Below are 19,702 nucleotides of genomic sequence, written 5' to 3' on the forward strand. Positions count from 1 at the left end.
GAAACCGTTGGGTTAGTTTGGTATCACGTAAGAAGAGGAAGTTTGCAGGTGGATATTTTCATTTGGGAATGTCAGAATTTTAGTTGGTCATGTTAAATTTAAAATCTCTAAGAGACCACTTTTGTGGGTTTAATTTTGTCCCCCCGAAAGACACATTGAAGTCCTAACCTCTGGTAGCTGTGAATGTGGTCTTATTTGGAAATAGGTCTTTCCAGAGATATCAAGTTAAGATCAGTAGGATGGGCTCTAATTCGATACAACTTATGTCATTATACAAAATGTGGTCTCTGATCACAATAGAATTGAACTAGAAATCAATAACAAAAATATAAAGCCTGGAAATAAGGTTAGGCAAGGAGTTTTAATATGACACTGAAAGCATGATGCATAAAAGAAAATAGTTGGATTTCTTTAATATTCAGAATTTAAAACTTTTGCTTTGCAAAGAATGCCATGTAGAGATACTGAGAAGGAAGGCACAGACATTATTTGCAAGTGATATATTCATTAAAGGACTTGTATCCAGAATCTATCATTAAAACTCAACAATAAGAAAACAAGGTCCCAATGAGAACGGCTCAAAAATTTCAACAGAAATTTTACCAAAGAAGATACATAGATTATCAGTAAACACAGATTATCAATGAAAATATTCTCAACATCATTAGTAATTAGGGAAATTCAAATTAAAGCCACAATTGAGAAGCCATTACACACTTATTAGAATGGCTAAAATAAAGAGTACAGAAAATAACAAGTGTTGACAAGGATGTGCAGCACCAGTATTCTCATGCATTGCTCATGTTAATGCCAAACGGTAGAGCCATTCTGGAAAAGTTTAAGAGCTTCTTCTGAAGTTAAACATACATTTACCATATGACCCAGCAATCTCACTTTCAAGAATTATCCTGCAGAAAAGAAAACTTCACACAAAAGCCTGTACATAAATGTTCAGAGCAGAATTGCTCACATGCAACCACATTGAAAATAAAGCGAATATGTTTCAGTGGGTGAATAGATAAACCATGAGTACACCTATACAATGGAACACTACTCAGCAATAAAGAGGGCCAACTACTGATACACGCAACAACTTGGATGAATCTCAGATGAAGTATGTTGAGTGAAAGAAGCCTATCTTGAAAGGTTACATATGGTATGACTCCATTTAGACGGCTTTCTGATAAAGGGAAAAATATAAGGATAAAGAACATATTAAAAGAACATAATCATCGTTGCCAGGACTTAGGGGTGGCAGGATGAGTTGACTGCAAAGAGATTACATGAGAGAATTCACTGGGGGTTTTGAGTGGCTGTCTCCTGTTTTTAGCTGTGGTTACATGAATCTATGCACATGTTAAAACTTACAGGACTATACACCAATAAAAGTGACTTCATAACAATGTCTTCTTCAATATGCTGCAAATTTCTGGAACATACAGTAGCTAGAACAATTTCTTCTAAGTCTAGCTTCGTGTAAGAATAACGTCTTTTGGAACTGTTTTTTAAAACCTACTATTAAACATTAATTTTATTTTGTACACAAATGTTTCTTTAGATTTACCCACATGTATCCCTATTTCTTTAGTCATGACTCCTCCTTGTTTTACTTCTGAGACCATTTCCTCTCTTCCTCTGATAACGCCTTTTAAATTTTACTTCACGTAGGTTTGTTGGCAGCAGAATTCTCTCTTTTGTTCAATTTAAATGGTTCTGAGTCTTTCCTTTTTCTTGAAATTTCGTTTTGGGCTTATAATTCTAGTTTGGACAATTATTTTATCTCAGGAATTTGAAGATAGTATTCAAAATCTGTCTGATTTATTTTGTTATTACTGAGAAATGTCCTTTCATTCTGTTCTTGCATGTGGAAGTGATTTCTCTTTTCTCTCTGGCTGATTTTTGGATTTGTTTTTCCTTTGAGAATTTTTAGTATTCAAGTGTATCTGGCGTAGATTTCTTTTTTTAATTTATACTGTTTGTGTACATTGCACTTCTTTTATCAGTGGATTCCTTCCTTTCATCACTTCTGGAAAATATTCATCCATTTTCTTTTCAAATAATACCTCTTCTCCATTATCTCTCTTCTTCCCTCTGAGACTACATTTTAACATTATTCCACCTCATATTTCCTTAACTCTTTCCTATGCCCAATTTCTTTGATCGGTGTGGTGTTTTCTGGGTAATTTCTTCACATCCAACTTCCAATTCAATAAGTCTCTGCATTATTTGTGTCTGTTTAAATCATCTACTGGGTTTTTAATCTCAGTAGCTAAATTTTTCATTTCTAAAAAATCCACTTCATTCTTTTTCAAGAATTCTAGGATATGATATATTGTCTCTGATTCCTTTTTAAAAATTGTCTTTAACTCTACCTTTTATTTCCATAATGATTTCATACTTTTCTATTCCCCACTGATTACTCCAATATCCAAAGTTTCTAGGAGCCTGTTGATTGCTGTTTCTGGGGACTTTCACCAGTGGTAAGATTTTGCATTCATGTTTTATTGCATGTAACTTGTGAAAACCTGAGGCCTAAATTGAAGTTGATTTTTTCTGGAAATTTGTATTTGCTTCTTCTTGGAGTCAATAAGTGCCACCAACCTGGGGTCACATTAAACCCCTTGGAGGGTCCTGATTCAGGAGTTAATGTGAGAGTTCCAGGTTTATTCCATCCCCCTGCCCCCCACTTTGCTGTGGTCCCAGAGAATAATTTTTTAACAGCTGATACCACCATTTACCTCTAGAACAAGTCTTGATTTTATATTTATTTAATTCCCACTGATCAGGGCTTTCTATCGTTTTAATTTTGTTTTTCTTTCCACTTTTCCTTGAAGATGTCTCCCTATTTTCCACTAAGCTTTTCAAAGGATTAAAAATCACTTTGCTGTAATTTCTCCAGGATCTCAGAGTATCCAGTCAGCTACCATTCCATAAGGCTAAGTGCACGTATCATTTTATAAAACAATGTAGACACTTATTTAAAAACAAGATACAATAAACCACAGTAACACAAGTTCAAATTTTGCTTAATAATTTTACCTCTGTTTTCCAAAAGAAAGTCTTGCATTATTCTTTAATCCAATAATTGTATTGCATTGGTCTACAAGGATATGCTAGTTTCAGTGGATATTGAAAATATGACAAAATCTCCAAAATATTATCATCCAAAATAAATTTTCATCATCAAAGTAATAACCATAACAAGTTCATCGTTGTTATTTTCAAACATTTACTGGGCATTTTTGAAATGGCAACAAGTTATACAGAATTAGATTACATGATTATTAGGTTTAAGAAGATTATAATTTACATGATAAGTAAAGTCTTCCAGGGAATTGAATTTTTTTTCCACTAAGAGAATTTTGTAAAGACCAAAATAAATGGAAATCCGAAGGTGCAATGTCTGGTGAATAGGGCGGATGAATCAGAACTTCCCAGCCAAGCGGTAACAGGTTTTGCCTGGTCATCAAAGGAGCATGCAGTTTTGCGTTATCTTGATGGAAGGTAATGCGTTTTCTGTTGACTAATTCCAGACACTTTTTGTTGAGTGCTTCTTTCAGTTGGTCTAATTGGGAGCAGTACTTGTTGGAATTAATCCTTTGCTTTTCCAGAAGGAGCTCATAATAGAGGACTCCCTTCCAATCCCACCATATACACAACATCACATTCTTTGGGTGAAGACCGGCCTCTGGTGTGGTTGGTGGTGGTTCATTTCGCTTGCCCCACGATCTATTCCGTTCCGCATTACTGTACAGTATCCACTTTTCATCGCCTATCACAATTTGTTTTAGAAACGGAACGTTTTCGTTATGTTTAAGTAGAGAATCACATGGGGAAATATGGTCAAGAAAGTATTTTTGGCTTAACTTATGTGTAACCCAAACATCAAAGCAATGAACATAACCAAGCTGGTGCAAATGAGTGTCTCGGCTATCTCCCACATGGTATAACGTTGATTGGTCTCAGTTAATGTCTCGATTTGATCACTATCAACTTCAACTGGTCTACCCGACCGTGGGGAATCATCAGCGAGAAATCTCCAGCACGAACCTTCACAGACCACGGACTTCTGACGCGTTCGATCAGTCACAGCACCTTCTCCGTACACTGCACGTATCTTTTTTTGCATTTCAGTTGCGTTTTAAACTTTCTTGAAATAATAAAGCATAATATGCCAAAAACGTTGCTTTTTTTCTTCCAGCTTCGATATTAAAATTGCTACACAAAAATTTACCAATTTTGATAATTTTTTAAAACTGCGTGCTGATATGACAGCTGTCACATACAATCTAACAAAATCGTTTCAAATGAAGTTAATGACGACAAAGCGCTACTAGAGCCATCTCATGGAAAAAAATGAATGAACTTTTTGGCCATTTAGTAACACCTTATGTTTATGTGGTGCTTTATGATCTACAATGAACATTTATTCTTTCATCAAGTGTATAAGTTAGTAAATTATTAAGTGCTTACTCTTAGGCATTTCCCTCCTTTGGAGACAGCCCAGATGTAAATAAAGGCAAATCCTTATCTTTGAGACACTAACTATCAAGTAGGGGAAGCATATACATAATAAACTGTGGTAGAATATAGTCATGCCATAATGGAGTTGGGTACATACTACATCATATAGCATCATACAGAGGACGGAGGACTTGGAAAAATCGTGCAGAGTGTTTTGGGAGGACCTTTTAGCTAGATACCGAGGGATTCACATTTTTCCCATTTAACACAGCAACTCTGTGCCCCACTTTAGAAATGAAAAAACTGGAGGTAGGAAAAGTTCCATCAGATGCCCATCGTCATACAGACCCTACGCTGATGGCTAGAACAGCAGCATGCCCATCTCCTGACTTTAGGAGCCTTGACTGACCTACTCGGTCACAGCTCTATGGTTCTGTGACTCTGTGATTTCATGAATAGCTGTATAAGCCACATAAGCTATAAACTATAAAGAGCCACTGGGGTTCAGGGAAGAAAAGCCAAATGCCTCAAAGGCATTGCCTAGAAGGACAGGTAAGGCATAAATGAGAGGTGAATCAGAGACGTCACTTGAGTAAGCAGGAAGGTGGGTAAAGAAGCATAAACACAGCGGGGTCCAGGCATCGAGCTTGTGCTTTCCTGGTCTTGATGTTTGAATAGGGAGGACCTCATGGAATCCAGGAAGGCAACTCATTTGGAAGATCGCTTCATTAGAATATCCTGGCAAGAACCCCTAAAATGAAATTTTAGATTAAACAGCCCATCTAAATTGCTGCTTCGCCTCGGGAACGGTGCTGTGCAGGTGCTTTTATATTATGTGTACTTTTCTTTCAACAGGCAGAGATTTTTTAAAGTGGAGATGCTTTTATTCTTCCATCTACCTGCCTCATCCCAACCTTCTATTTTCACGTGAGTCTTCAAAGCAGGTTTCAGGTGGCAAAAATCATTGTCTTACTTTATTTTAAAAAATTGCGTTCCGACCTTCTGAGTATAGCGATGTGATAAAGCTGAAATCGAATGACACCATCTGATGGGCTTTTGTCACTAATGCAGTGGGAAATGGCTGGAAAAGATAAGCACCGTCAAAGACAGATGCATTCATGTTTTGAGGCAATAAAGTGTAACCGGAAATGGACACTCATAATAAAACCTGAGGGAATCCCAGCAATCTGGTCCTTTTCTTCTACCAAGGAATCACTTGAGTTCTTGTTTGTTATTTGACGATATGTGTGGGGTTTTTTCTCCCTTCAATTTGATTTGGTTGTAGCTGCTGCCGTCTTTTACCATGTGAAGCGTAGGTTTTTCAGGAAATGACCCACAACGGTAGTATATTTATTACCTCATAATATGGCTGTTGAAGTTCTGATGTGCACACACTAAAGAGCTCACTGGGAAGATTTCTGGCTGTTCTAGAAATTTTGAGTGGACCAAAAGCTATCCACGGGAACCTGACAATATAAGGCTCCAAGACATAGGAGGCAACAGATGTCTTCTTATTTTATGAACTTCCTTCTTTAGCCTCTTAAGTGATGTTCAGAATGCTTTTACAAAGTGATGTGTTGGTTAGAAACTTCATCTAGCCTGGCGGGGTCATTGCCTTGGAGACCACTGTGCGTGGGGTTTGCATCCACTGGAGGCAATGATGTGGTCTCCTGAGCATTTTCAGGCTATCACTCTGACTAGCTGCTAGAGGCATCAGCTGGTTACTATAATTGCCCCTGCAACTCTAAAATGAATATATATTTCTTGTGACAGGGAAAGTGCAGGGATATGTGCGTATGGAAACTTAAGACTCCTACAATGCCATGGAGATCACATTAAAATAGTAAAGTGAAAACTTGTGGCAGTTGTGCTTCATTAGCTAAACATTGATTTAGAAAATACTGTGGAAGAGACAGATTTTTAGGTAGGCTGCTAGAAATGGTTGGAAGAGATAACTCTTCCAGTTGGTTAAAAATGAGGTTTAAAAATGAAGGAAATTTTAAGGTGATTCTACCTCTAAATATTAAGGTAAATGATAGCTCACCTTGAACAGCTGGTAATTATGGTAGTTGGGTTTTTTAAAAAATTCTTTAGCTCTATACTTGGCTGAATGAGAGGAGAAACTCATGGGAACCACAATAGAGGGACATTTTCAGCACGGTGACCCAAATAGGAGTCTAGGGCGCCCATGAACATGCAGTCCTGAGAAATTTCAGGCAAGCTATTTTATCTCTTGTTATTTATTTCCATTAACTTCCCAGCACACTGTTTAACCTTGGCCTCCTTTTCCTTCTGTTTTTAAAGAAGAGTTTCTGTCTTCCTAAGAAGAGCTGGGACTAAAAGTTCTTAGTAGAGACAGTTTAAAGATCTCCTGGCTTCAAGCACCAGCTGTATGTGCATTGAATTATGAATTCCAGAATTAACTAACTCCAGAACTGGCTGGTTGACTAAGTAGCCTCTGGATCCTCCGAGTACTCCCTGGAGTCCAAATGCTTCCAGAAATAGGCGTTGTGTCAGTATCCAGGGCAGGTGTGTGCCATTCTTCTGCCATTTTGACAGTCTTGTTTATTTCATATCAGCCAGACACCTGATCTTCACCCTAAGTTGTCCTTGCAATTTGGAAATCAAAAAAGCTATTTGCCATACAAAGAAGTAAGAAGTTACTGGTTTAAACTGTTAACAGCCACCAACAAATTATTTTTAAAGCTATGCACACATAATTGTTATTCAGTTTCTCATTCTAAATAACTCAGATTTTCCCCTTAGGAATCAAAAAAACGCCTCTGTGTTAGAAGTTTTCTTATATCGCAACTATGGCAAGATTCATATTTCCTTTCCTTTGTAAAGACTTAATGATTAAAAACTTTAAGAGGAAAATGTGTTTTAGAAAACAACATTTAAAACTATATTTCCCTATGAAAATTCATGAAGATTTTTTTCTCTTTTAATTCATTTCCCAAGTCTTTTGACAATGATTTCAGCAATGTTCCTGCCTTCTCTTCCCTTCAATCCAGAAAAATAACCCCAGAATAAGGACATTACTTTGCAACCAGTATTTGGGGTGCCTCTCTTAAATTATGTTCTTTTTTATTTTGAAAGTAATATATGTACCTAGTAAAAAATAATTCCAACAATACATTAAGTAATTAAAAAATAAGCATCTCATTTTCTAGTTCCAATTCCCATTCAAAAAATATCATCTTTAGTTATTTTGGTGGTTAACACCATAATTTAAATTAGATGCTGCATAGACTGAACATTTGTGTCCCCTCAAAATTCATACGTTGAATCCCTAACCCCCAATGTGAGTATTTGGAGGTAGGACCCAGCAAGTCCAAGCTGCCTTTAATTTCTTCACCTCCGAAGCTGGCAGACTGTCCCATTACATTTTTATTAAGTTATTATAATATTTACATTCTTCCAATCTGTCCATGAATTCTTTTAAAAAATTAAAAAGACAATAACAAACCGCACAGTTAAGACTGTATTATTTTGTTTATTTCAAAACCAAATAGTTTGGACTGATGGGAAAAAAATGTGAAACTATTTCATGAAATCTGTGCCCCTTGAAAGAGAATGTTTAAAACATCAAGGTCAAATTGATTTCTGTTCCTACATGTCATTAGTTGTTTAAAGGTATGCCATATTTCTCTTTATGGAAAGTACCTTTAAGGCACTCAATACATGTCAGTACTGTTCTAAGAAGTGTACATGTATTAACTCATGAAGGGCTGTCATTAACCCTGTCTTACAGAGGAAAAACAAACAAACAAAAACACCAAGACACAGAAAAGATAAGTAATTTATCCTAGATCACATAGCTAACCATTAGACTAGAATTTATACATAAGCAGGCTGGCCTCAAAAGGTGGTTCTTTTAACCATCATGCTAATATCAGGGCCATTCTTTCTCCTATGGCTTTGTGTAGAGCTTCAAATAGTTTTACATTTCTCTTGTTCACAAAAGAAAAGCAAGCATTCTCTAACTACTTAATTACGACTTTCCCGATTCTTAATTGGAGTAATTAGATTTACGGAATCGATTTATCCCTTAAAGGTGTTCCTGTCAAAGCCCTGTGACTTACTGAAAGGTATCCAAGGGAAAGTAGAATTAAACCTCAGATCTCTGAAAAACTGATGTACAGTGATCCCAGAAAGTGTTTAGACCGAGGATTTCTTAGGACTCCCAAAACATAAGCCATGTGGGGTAAGAGAGATAAATTTTGACACATCAAAATAAAATGTTCTTTTCAAGGAAGGATACTATAGTGGGTGTCTTTCATGTCCCTTGGAATCCAGGCTCCACTCCATCCAGCTCTGTGCCCCGTGAGCCTGACCCTAAAGCACGACATCGACAAGTTCTTAGTCCTTCCTGTTATGCAGGTATACAGAACAAGAATAAATGCCTTTAAGTTCCTTTTTTTTTTTTTTTTTTTTTTTGCGGTACGCAGGCTTCTCACTGCCGTGGACTCTCCCGTTGCGGAGCACAGGCTCCGGATGCACAGGCCCAGCGGCCATGGCTCACGGGCCCAGCCACTCCGCGGCATGTGGGATCTGCCCGGCACACAAACCCATGTCCCCTGCATCGGCAAGCTGACTCTCAACCACTGCGCCACCAGGGAAGCCCTGAAGTGCTTTAAATTTTTAACCGAGTTCTTCTTACTCGCTTGTGTGGTGCCTGGAACCTCCTGTTCCTTGCCTCTGCCATAGGTGATGGGCGAGCACACACATGTCCGCCCTCCTGCCACCCCTCCCTGTGAGGGGGTGGGGGAATGACTGTCTTTACTTTGGTTTAAAGCTACTTGTTTTCCTTGTAACATAACCTCTCTGATGGTTTCAACAAAACGTAATGATTTTATAGTTTATCCACATCTCTCTTGTTGTTAGGGTTCCAGCTTTCTCTATTCTAAAGTGAAAGCAGAACTGGGTAAGTCTCATGACCCACCTGTATTCATCCATAATCCATTCTTTTTCCTTCTTTATTAGAATATGACATAATACAGCAAGGTGTGCTAATTTAAATGCACAGTTTGATGAACTTTATTCATATATACATACATCTCTGTAACCCTATTGATATTAAGGTACAGAACATTCCAGCACCCTAGAATTCCCCTTTCTCAGTCAATAGCACCCAGAGAGGGGACTTTCCTGGTGGTGCAGTTGTTAAGAATCTGCCTGCCAGTGCAGGGGACATGGGTTCGATCCTTGGTCCAGGAAGATCCCACATGCCGCGGAGCAACTAAGCCCATGCGCCACAACTACTGAGCCTGTGTGCCACAACTACTGAAGCCTGTGCACCTAGAGCCCCGTGCTCCACAACAAAGAAAAACCACGACAGTGAGAAGCCCGCGCACCGCAAGGAAGAGTAGCCCCCGTCCGCCACGACTGGAGAAAGCCCGCGCGCAGCAACGAAGACCCAACGCAGCCATAAATAAGTAAATAAATAAATAGCACACAGAGAGAACCACTATTCAGATTTCTAATGCCATAGGGTGGTTTTGTCTGTTACTAAACCCCATATAAATGACCTCATACAGTTTATACGCTTTCATATCTACGGAACTCGAGTCTGTGATACTTACCTGTGCTGTTGCAGATAGCAGTCGTTTTTTTTTTTAATTGTTGTGTAAATATATCATGACTTATTTATTTATTCTTCAGTTGTTAGAACTTCGGCTTGTTGTTATTTTCTAATTTCTATGAACAGAGCTGTTGGGAAGACTCTTAGGCATGTCTTGGCTATGTATCCAGGAGTGGACTTGCTGGGTCAGAGTGTAGGCACGTTTAGTTTTAGTTTGTACTGCCTAACAGTTTTCCAAAGATTTTGCAGCCTTATGTACCCACATCAGAAACATATGAGAGCCCCACTTGTTCCACATACTCACTAACACTTGGCAGCATAGAAGCATCTCATTGCGGCTTTAATTTGCATTTTCAAGATGACAAATGGCGGTGAATGCCTTCTTGTAGGCTCACTGAGATATTGTTATTGTGAAGTGCCTTTGTTGAATTGATGTATTACAAATACATTCCCCCGGTGTGAGGCTTGACTTCTGAGTCTAATACTGGTGTCTTTTGTTAAACAGGACGACGTCAGTGAAGTGCAATTTATCAATATTTTTAATAGTTAATGATTTTTGTTGCATTTTTATTCCTCAAACATTTAAGTCTGTAAACTATCTTAAGTGACATTTGCAATAGCTTGCTCACTGTTATTCCGATTTACTTCCTTGAGGGGCTAGGAGAACGGTGGTGTTTACTACAAGCGTCCCCTGAATTGAAGAAAGCATCATTTTCCTGCAAAGGCACTTGTCACATGATTGGTCCTACAGGGTATGACAGAAAAGTTGACTTGTGTTCTAGAAAATATGGAAGTTGCATTGCTTCACTCAATTACTATTTTTTTTTAGAGTATAAGCTTAATTTCTAATTCACTACATATTCAATTGCTTTTAGAAGCCAGCATTAAAATGTTTCCTCTTTCAAATTATTGCAAACTATTGGTGAACCTAACGTGACTAAATTTCTGATGCAAACGGAAAATTAGTTCGAAACATCTATAAGATTTAAATATATGATATTTGATGCCAAACATCTGAATGACTCAATCGTTTGCTTTCCTCGTACTTTTTTGGTGTATCTTAGTTGACAACAAAGGATATGTAATCCACTGGTACACTATAGCTGGTAAAAAAGAGGAAAAGCCAACCGTAATTTAGATTGCATAAATGGGATAGAGTCAAAAGATCATAGGAAGGAAATTCAGCATGCTTCCTTAGGCTGAGCTGATCACCTTAGAACATTGTGCTCAATCTAGAAATCTCATTTTACAAAGGATCTTGTCAGACAGAAATGAATATTTATGATGCTGGTGAGACGAATAGAGAGATTTAGACATGAAGAAGTTTAGCCCGAGTTGAGAGGCTCTAAAGAACATATGATAGACGTCTTTATATGGTCCACCCTTAGCAGGTCTCATGTTCCCAGGAGGAAAGGCTCTCCCCCATGGAAGGGTCCCTCTGAGTAGGGGTCTCTCACCAAGAAGTTTCAAGCATGGGGTGTGTGAGTCTTTAAAGGGTGTTGGTGAAAGGCTTTCTGTGGGTGAAGTTCTTCTTTTCTTCTCCCAGATCTGAGACAAAGACACAAAGAAAATGTCTAAGATTCCTTTCTCAAAGGAGGGCAGGAACTATATAAGACACCTGGGGATGGGCGGGAGCAGAGAGAGAGAGAGTAGCTGTCCATTCAGACAGGAGGGGGGGGGGAACATAACACCTACTGAACGCTGGCAGAAGACCTCAGACCTCCCAAAAGGCAAGAAACTCCCCCGACAGGAGGGGGGGCACTGTCTGGAGGGAGGCGCGCGGGCGAGGGAGCCTCTCCTTCCTCAGAGGGGGAAGCTCTGAGACAGAGAACAGGGTCCAGAGTCCGGCTTCCTGGTCAACTTCAATCAACACCAGGAGTCTGGGACCTTCACAAACCCATCTGCCTATGAGCAGGGCCACTTACCCTCTGTGTGGGAACTGGGTACCAAGGGGGAACCTTGGCTGAGCAGGGAAACGAGATCAGAACTGGAGAGACACTGGCATTGGGTGGGAGGAGTGTTGGATGACAATTATTGTGCCGGGCTCTCAACAGAGGATGTAGTTCTTTAAAGGCACAGACCGAAATTCTGCCCGACACTGGAAGGAACATGGCACTGCAATTAGACCCCACTAGACGCTCCACTGCTTGCTCTGAGAGGACCAGGTCTTCTCTGGGGCGAGAGGCACGTGGGACCCTGAGCTGCCTGCCAGGATGCCACCCTCAGGTGCTGGAAGACGGCCATGCAAGGCAGTGTGCTCGGAGAAACGGAGGCTTATTCTTCATTTGGAGAACTGTGCTTTCGGCTCTGTCAGATGAAGCAACTTGAGAATGTGGATGGAAATATTCCCGAGAGCTGATCTGAACTCCACCAGATTTCAAGCTCCAAGAGGAGTGTTTGTTCCGCTTACAAAAAAACCTCCAGGTTATGTGCTTGGCAATTAATTTTTGAGGATAAGAGTGGTGTATGTGCTTCTTTTCCCTGACGCCTTTGCATAACCCCTGTGTACTTCCAAGAAAAAAGCAGGGTTTTTATTTCTCCCCCATCTTCTTCACGAACCCAGTTCCTTGTGTAGAACAAATCGAAACAGCAAACAGTAGTGACAATCTGACAGCCTAGTTGGTATTAACGGGAACGACAGCCAGCAAATCAGAAATCATGGCACTGCATCTGTATGAACAGCAACTTGTTCTTAGTTGAATAACTGGGAAACTCAGAAAATCACGGAGAAAGAGAAAGGACAAAATCAAACAGACACGTTCCTACCATCCCCCACCGCCCTAAAGTAATTGACAAGGTGAAGGACAGCAGTGTTCAGAAGTTTCTAGTACTTACTTAAATTCCACTTCTTGACACACCCAAGCATTTAAAAATCAGACCGAAAAAAAAAAAAAAGCTAAAAAATCTTTCTATTTTCTTCTTACAAGACTGTATACATGATATGTTGCCCATCTAATTATTTTATGTTAAACTTCCAGGGAGTTTCTAACTCGGTATTATTCAGAGGATGAAATAAAATTCAGATCAACTAGAAGTACAACATTTTTTTTTTTTTTTTTGCGGTACGCGGGCCTCTCACTGCTGTGACCTCTCCCGCTGCGGAGCACAGGCTCCGGACACACAGGTTCAGTGGCCATGGCTCACGGGCCCAGCCGCTCCGCGGCATGTGAGATCTTCCCGGACCGGGCATGAACCCACGTCCTCTGCATCGGCAGGCGGATTCTCAACCACTGAGCCACCAGGGAAGCCCTAGAAGTACAACTTTTAAGTTACACTGTGGTTCAGAATCTTGGATATTGTGTTTTGCACACCTCAATAGTTTATTGGAGCTTTTTCCTCTCTTCTTTTATTATTTTTGAAAAAATAACATTCATACTTCTAGTTGATATGTGTTAGAACAGATATTTTCCCAAAGCTTCTATAGCTTTTTCTTACCCCTTTCCCCTGTCTAGTGATTAAGAAGTTAGATATTTGTTCACAGAAATCATATAATGTTACTAATTAAGGAACCATACTCCAGACTTATATGACCCTGGGAGGGACCTGGGATGAAACAGGGCAGTGAGATAATGGGAAACAGGAGGCTGATTTGTTTGTGCTGCTGTGTGTGCTGAGCTGAAGTGGGGCACTGGATTGTACACGTCACGTGACGTGATTTTTTTTGGCGAAGGTTTAGTATGGAGTAAATATAGTAAAATTGTATCTTGAGAAGAGGTTGAACAATCCAGCAACTCAAACACAGATTCCCCAGAAGCCCGGAATCACTAGCAGCTCAAAGGTGAGCACATATATTAGAGGTGAAGTTCTTGTAAAGGAGAAAAACTCCAATTCAACTTCAGATCCCATGTAAGGCGATTGAAAAGTGTTTCCATTGACTGGAAGGTTGGGCACTTCTCTTACTTGAAGTCATCACAGCAATTGGATGTCTTATCAAGCTGGACTCCCAGGTGGAGGAAGAAAAGACTTGAGAAATTCCCTTTCTCTCTCTCCCTCTCTCTCTCTCTCTCTGTTTGTTAGAGCTAATAAAGACTTCCTAATTAGGATGGAGAAAATTGTCCAAAACAAAAACACCGATCAAAAACGTTTAAAATATGGTGAGGATACAAGTGTCCTGCCAAAAGGTTAGTAAATAGAAGTCAGGATTCAATAAAAATAGTTTATTAAATTTTTGCCACACAGAACAAAGATGTTTCATCTAAAGACCTGACATCTGACACACCTCCAGGGAACGAAAAGCCTCAGGTAATCTGTGAGTTCACTCCAGGGACAGGGCACCTCGTGGTTTTCTATGAGAGGTCTGAAGGCAATCATACCTCGCCTTAACGTGGGTAATGAGAGGTTCTGTCTTCCCAGGGATGGTGGAAGGACTGCTAAGATTCATCAAACGTATGACTGTTACTCATTTCTGCTGATTCATGTGAGAATAAAAGAGAGACCTTAAAAAAATCCTGGAACTTATTTTTATTGACATTGAAAGAGGAAAAAGGATGTAGAATATGTGTAACTAGATTAAAAATAAAAGCAAGAGCATGTAGTTTTCTGGATCGCTGCTTATGACATCTGAAAGATGGGCTGGTAGACAGTGGGCAACATGCATCTCACAAAGACTTAAAGAATAAGAATTTGATCAGAAGGGCTCTAACCTCAATGTGAGGTGTGGGGTAGGAAATTGGATACTGTGTTAGAAATGATATATTGGTATTTTGTAGAATGAAGAAAAATAATGGAAGAGATTCTAAGGAAAAAAATAACAATGATGATAAAGAAGAATGTGTAAAAGTGTAAGTATAAATGAAACAAATTTTTACAAGAGGGTATATATTATCTTACAGATTGCATGGAAATTTATTCTAAAGGATTCCTAATTAGAGGAAGATTACTAAAAAGAAACGATCCCAGAAGGGAGAAGAGTGTATAATATGTCATTGTAGGGACTCATGAACTTTAGCTTCAGGGAGATTGATTGCATTCCTAAGAATGCATTCCTAAGAATGCAGTGCTATTCTGAGAAGGACCTTTGATCCTAATGGCAAATTCTAGTACTTCTCCACCCACTGCGTGATTAGAGGAAAGTCCCTTGCTCTCAGGTTTGTAGACCTGATGTACCTGATGGTAGAGATGCTGTGAACACTGAGTGAGTGAATTGTATAAACATATTCAGCACGATACTTGCTACATAGTACTACCCAAGATGGTACCTGTAAGAATTAGGCCAGGAAAGATGATACCGCCCCCTTCTGGAAGTTAGCGAGATGCCGGCTGTGCAAGGGGCGCTTTTGGAGTTATTTGTGACCCCAGGCAACTCCTGGTATGGTCGTGGCTGCTTCTCTGTCCTCATCACATGACCCTTCCCACTCTAAACTCAAAAGCAGTCCGTTGTCCTGTTGTAGCAAAGTGGTCCAAAGTGTTCAAAGGGAGTCTTAAGGGTGCAAGAGTTTGTCCTCAGCAAGCTGAGAGGTGAAACCAAACAGCTGTGGTCAGAGAGCCAAAGAGCTGAAGATGAGACCTTTGGGTTCCAGGTGCAAAATGGGACTTTTACTGCAGGTGGTTGTACCAGCTGGAGCTCACGTTGTCAGGAGTGAAGATTTCAAGAAACTGAAAACAGGGTTAACATGAAGGTCAGTTCAAGGAACCAAGGTGTTGATCTCAAGACCCTGTGATCCCTACATAACATCTGAAATGAGAGCATTGTAGAGTGGAGATCAGTGGTTGTGAGGCTTAGGGATGGGGATGGGTGTGCCTGGGCTTGTGAAAGGGTGACATAGGGGCGCTTATCATGGAACTGCTCTGTGTTTGCGCTGGTGTTGGCCTCACAAGCCTGTGCATAGAGCGCAGTTACACAGAACCAAATGTGGACACACACTCAAATGAGTACGTGTAAAACAGGTGAAATCTGAATTAGGCCAGTGGATTGTATGAATGTCAGCTTCTTGGTTGTGATACTGTGCTGTAGTTTTGCAAGATGTTACTCCTGGGGATGAGTATACAGGATCTCACAGCATTATTTCTCAGAATTGCTCGTGATTATATAATTAATTCAAAATAAAAAGCTTAAACGTTTTTTTAAAGAAAATGTTCTTGAACACACAAATTAAAAAGAGACTGGCTGTGGAGAAGTATGAAGACAGGATGAGATGGAGCTCTATAATACGGGGTAGGAAGAAAATGTCGACCCCTCCCCCCAGAAGAAGATGGGCAAATAGTGAAGGAGAAACGGCACAAATTTAGCAGAAAGGATGCTGTCGGAGCGAAAGACCGTTCCAGCTATCCAGAGGTCGGATGGAAAACCTCACTCCACTAAAAAAGAAAAATAGTTTACCTACTACGCTGTTTATTACCCTGGAGGGGAAAAAAAAAAAAAAGACTGAGGAAATAATGAGGGAAGCTTTTTTGTAAAGATTTAATTTTACAAATAATAAATAATTGTTGCAATACGGAAGTGATAGGAAACTCAAGAGGAAGCCATTGTGCCATCTGTAAATTAAAAATAGCAGAGGAAGTGAAAGAAGCACTTTCATAGTTTTATCCTAAACTTTAGAAAGGTCCGTATCAAAAATTCTCAATAAAACATTTCCTAAGCTATAAAAAAACACATTGCATTCTTAAAAAAAATTCAGATAAAACAATGAGAAAATACCCAGATAATGAACACAGTAGAATAAAGAGTAGATAGCGATTAATATTTACAAAATAGTAGCTGTAAATGATAACTACAATGATTGAGCCTTGCATGAGGCGCTTTGCTAAGCTAATGCCTTGCCCCCCATCCTTCTCCCTCCTTCTCCTTTATGCATTGAATAAACTTAACCTTGTCAACCAAAAATTAAACCACTGAACCTAGAAATGATTTTCCCATCCCAGTTTAACCTAGAAAGCCCATATCAGGATCTAATGGGTCCATATGTGTTTCCCTCACAAATGAGCAATTGGACACATTCACCAAAAAAGACAACTGTGTAAAACAGTCATATGGTGAGGATTGCATTTCTATTTGCTTGTAGAAAAATGTATGGTTTTCTGTTTTATTTTTACTTTCTAAATTGTTTCTCCTGGCATCATCCAAAATCTCATTTGTAAATATTACTTTGGGCCTTTTCGAAACTAGTAGAATATCAAATTTGCGTCTTTTCTTTGTCAGTCCCAGGGTTTGATTTGCATTGCGAGATGCCAGACTGGCTGGTGGTTTCCCTCAGGCAGTGTGATCATCTCGGATGAAGTTGAAGGGAATCTTGTGCCTTTCAGGCATCTTGTGAAACACAACAAACACCTCCCTGTTTCCAGGAAATCTTTTCTTTCCTTTTTTTTTTTTTCTTTTTGTCAACATAAATTCTAAACAAAACAGAAAAAAGTGAACTAGCCACGGCCCATCTGTCACAAGGAGAAGTCTGTAGACTGCTGCAGTTACTTCCGCCTTGTCAGCCAACCAGAGACGAGGTTGAGATGATCTCAAACAAGGTTTACAAACAGTTGTTGCCAGGAGCGATCTTCGTAAGATGCTGGAATGTAGCTGTGGGATTGGGGATGGGGGTGGGAAAGAAGAAGAAGTGTCTGAGCTTCAGGGTGATGGGAAACTGTGAAGTTAAATGGGTATCTAGGTTCTAGAACAACTCATGGCCCTCTGTTTTCACCTGTGTGTAGAATCTCCAAGAAGAAGAAATACAACATAGCCCTTCTTTGGCAGCTCCCTGCCCCTTCTGCAGTCCTGTTTCACAGAAGAGTGCCTTGGTCAACACTGACCCAAATCATTCCTAACCTGTAGCCAGGGCTCGGGTCATTAGAGACGGGATGACACAAAAGGAAGAGAAAATCCCAACACTAACACTCACTGTTAAAAAATACCATTCATGGCAAGAGTCCACCTACAGCTCTAACAAGGCAGCATTCCTCAGACAGATACGGGGTCGTGTGGAGGTGACTAGATCTATCAAGAGGTGCTTTGAGTCAGTCCTAGATGTTTCCAGTATAATTTACTGCAAACTACCCATCCATCTCTGCCCTGAATCATGCACCCTTTACTCACAGCTACGGGATATCCATTTCAGACAAAATGCTGGATTGTTAGTACTTTACACCATTTTGGACCCGCACCTAAAATGCCTTTAGTGAAGGACGACCAGATTTCACCAGGCACGTTCTTGCTGGACTGGCTTCAGACTCCACGTAGGTACTTAGAAGCTAGTCATCTCCGTGTAAATGTCACCCCCTCTCTTTCCTTTTCCAGTCTCCATTGTCAATTTTATGACACCTGAATTTTGGTCATTTCTGTACGTATCAGACTCCTCTAAATAGCAAGCCCATAAAATAAATTGACCAACTTAATTTCTAAATTGATAATATCAGTCAAACTGTATTATAGTAGCAACCTTAGCAAGCCAGGAGACGAGACACGATCACTACGGTGAAAGATGGGTGCCTACTTTAGATTTCATCATCCTCATCATTGCTGGAGATCTCTAGGTGGTTCTGGTGTGATGGCAGAGCAGTGCGGCTGCTCCCACAGCATTTGGAAGGAGACCCCACTACGCTAATGGTATTTTCCGGATGGGCATTTTAGTTGGTTGTAACTTCGGTTGCCTCGGTCATTCATCCTAGAGTTTTAGATACTTAAAATATGCATCTGTATTTTCCTACATATATCATGCCTTAAATGACTATTTAATCTTGACTTGGGGTTTTGAGGTGGAGTAATATACATCACCATACTCAGACTAAATGAATATCAAAGAATGAAAGGCTAGAATTTGGAGCTAAAAGGGAAAATCTTGATTTATAGAAAATGAAGAAAACGGAACTTGGTATACAACTAATTGTCTGAAAAGTTAAAGGTCATCATGGAGAATTCAGAATAGGACTCCCCCATCCCTCACACTCTCTTAGGAGATCCGAACCCTCTCTCACACCCTTGTAGACACTGGAACCTCCAGCAGATGAGATGAGAAGCCAGTAGGAAAGGTGGATGAGGTCTGTTCACTAGATTTGCCTCTTCGAGTCAGGGAAGGATTATAATGCAAGCGGAGATCAGAAATACCACCAGGAGGACCTATGTTGCTCCCTGACTCTGTCATCACAGAGTCCTGTGTCCTAACCAGGACCTTCTTCACTTTATCAACACAGAACTGCACGTGATTTTCTCAAGTGGTCAGAGAACCCAACACAATCAGAATAAGAGAATATTCTCCTGCAATTTAGCAATCCCATACTCACCAGACATTGTAAACTAAGAAAGGGACTATGTGTTTTAGCCGGAAAGAGGGAATTTGCCAGTATTCATGATGTGGAAAGTGAAGGAGACATGTACCTTCTTTTAGACATGTACTAAACATGTACTTTTAGACATGTACTAAATTGTCTGCTGGAAAATGCCCAAGTGCACCTACCAAGTTCAAGAAAATTTAAACAGAAAAATGAATGTGTGGACCTATGAAATGGAAAACTTCCCAGAAGTAACAAAGGAAGAAGAGAAAGAATATATATTACTGAAACCAGTGTTCTATAAGAAAAGGTGAAAATTTAGGAGACACATGATTTGGTATCCTCAAAAAGGAGCATGTGCATATGGCAATGTTAAAGAAGAATGGAACTTAATAGAAAAGAAAAAAGAAAAACGGAAAGGCAGAGATGGAATAAGATATAAATGGAATTTAAAAAAAAATA

Source organism: Neophocaena asiaeorientalis, unplaced genomic scaffold, assembly GCF_003031525.2.
Source record: "Neophocaena asiaeorientalis asiaeorientalis breed wild unplaced genomic scaffold, Neophocaena_asiaeorientalis_V1.1 scaffold124, whole genome shotgun sequence".
Classification (NCBI taxonomy): Eukaryota; Metazoa; Chordata; class Mammalia; order Artiodactyla; family Phocoenidae; genus Neophocaena; species Neophocaena asiaeorientalis.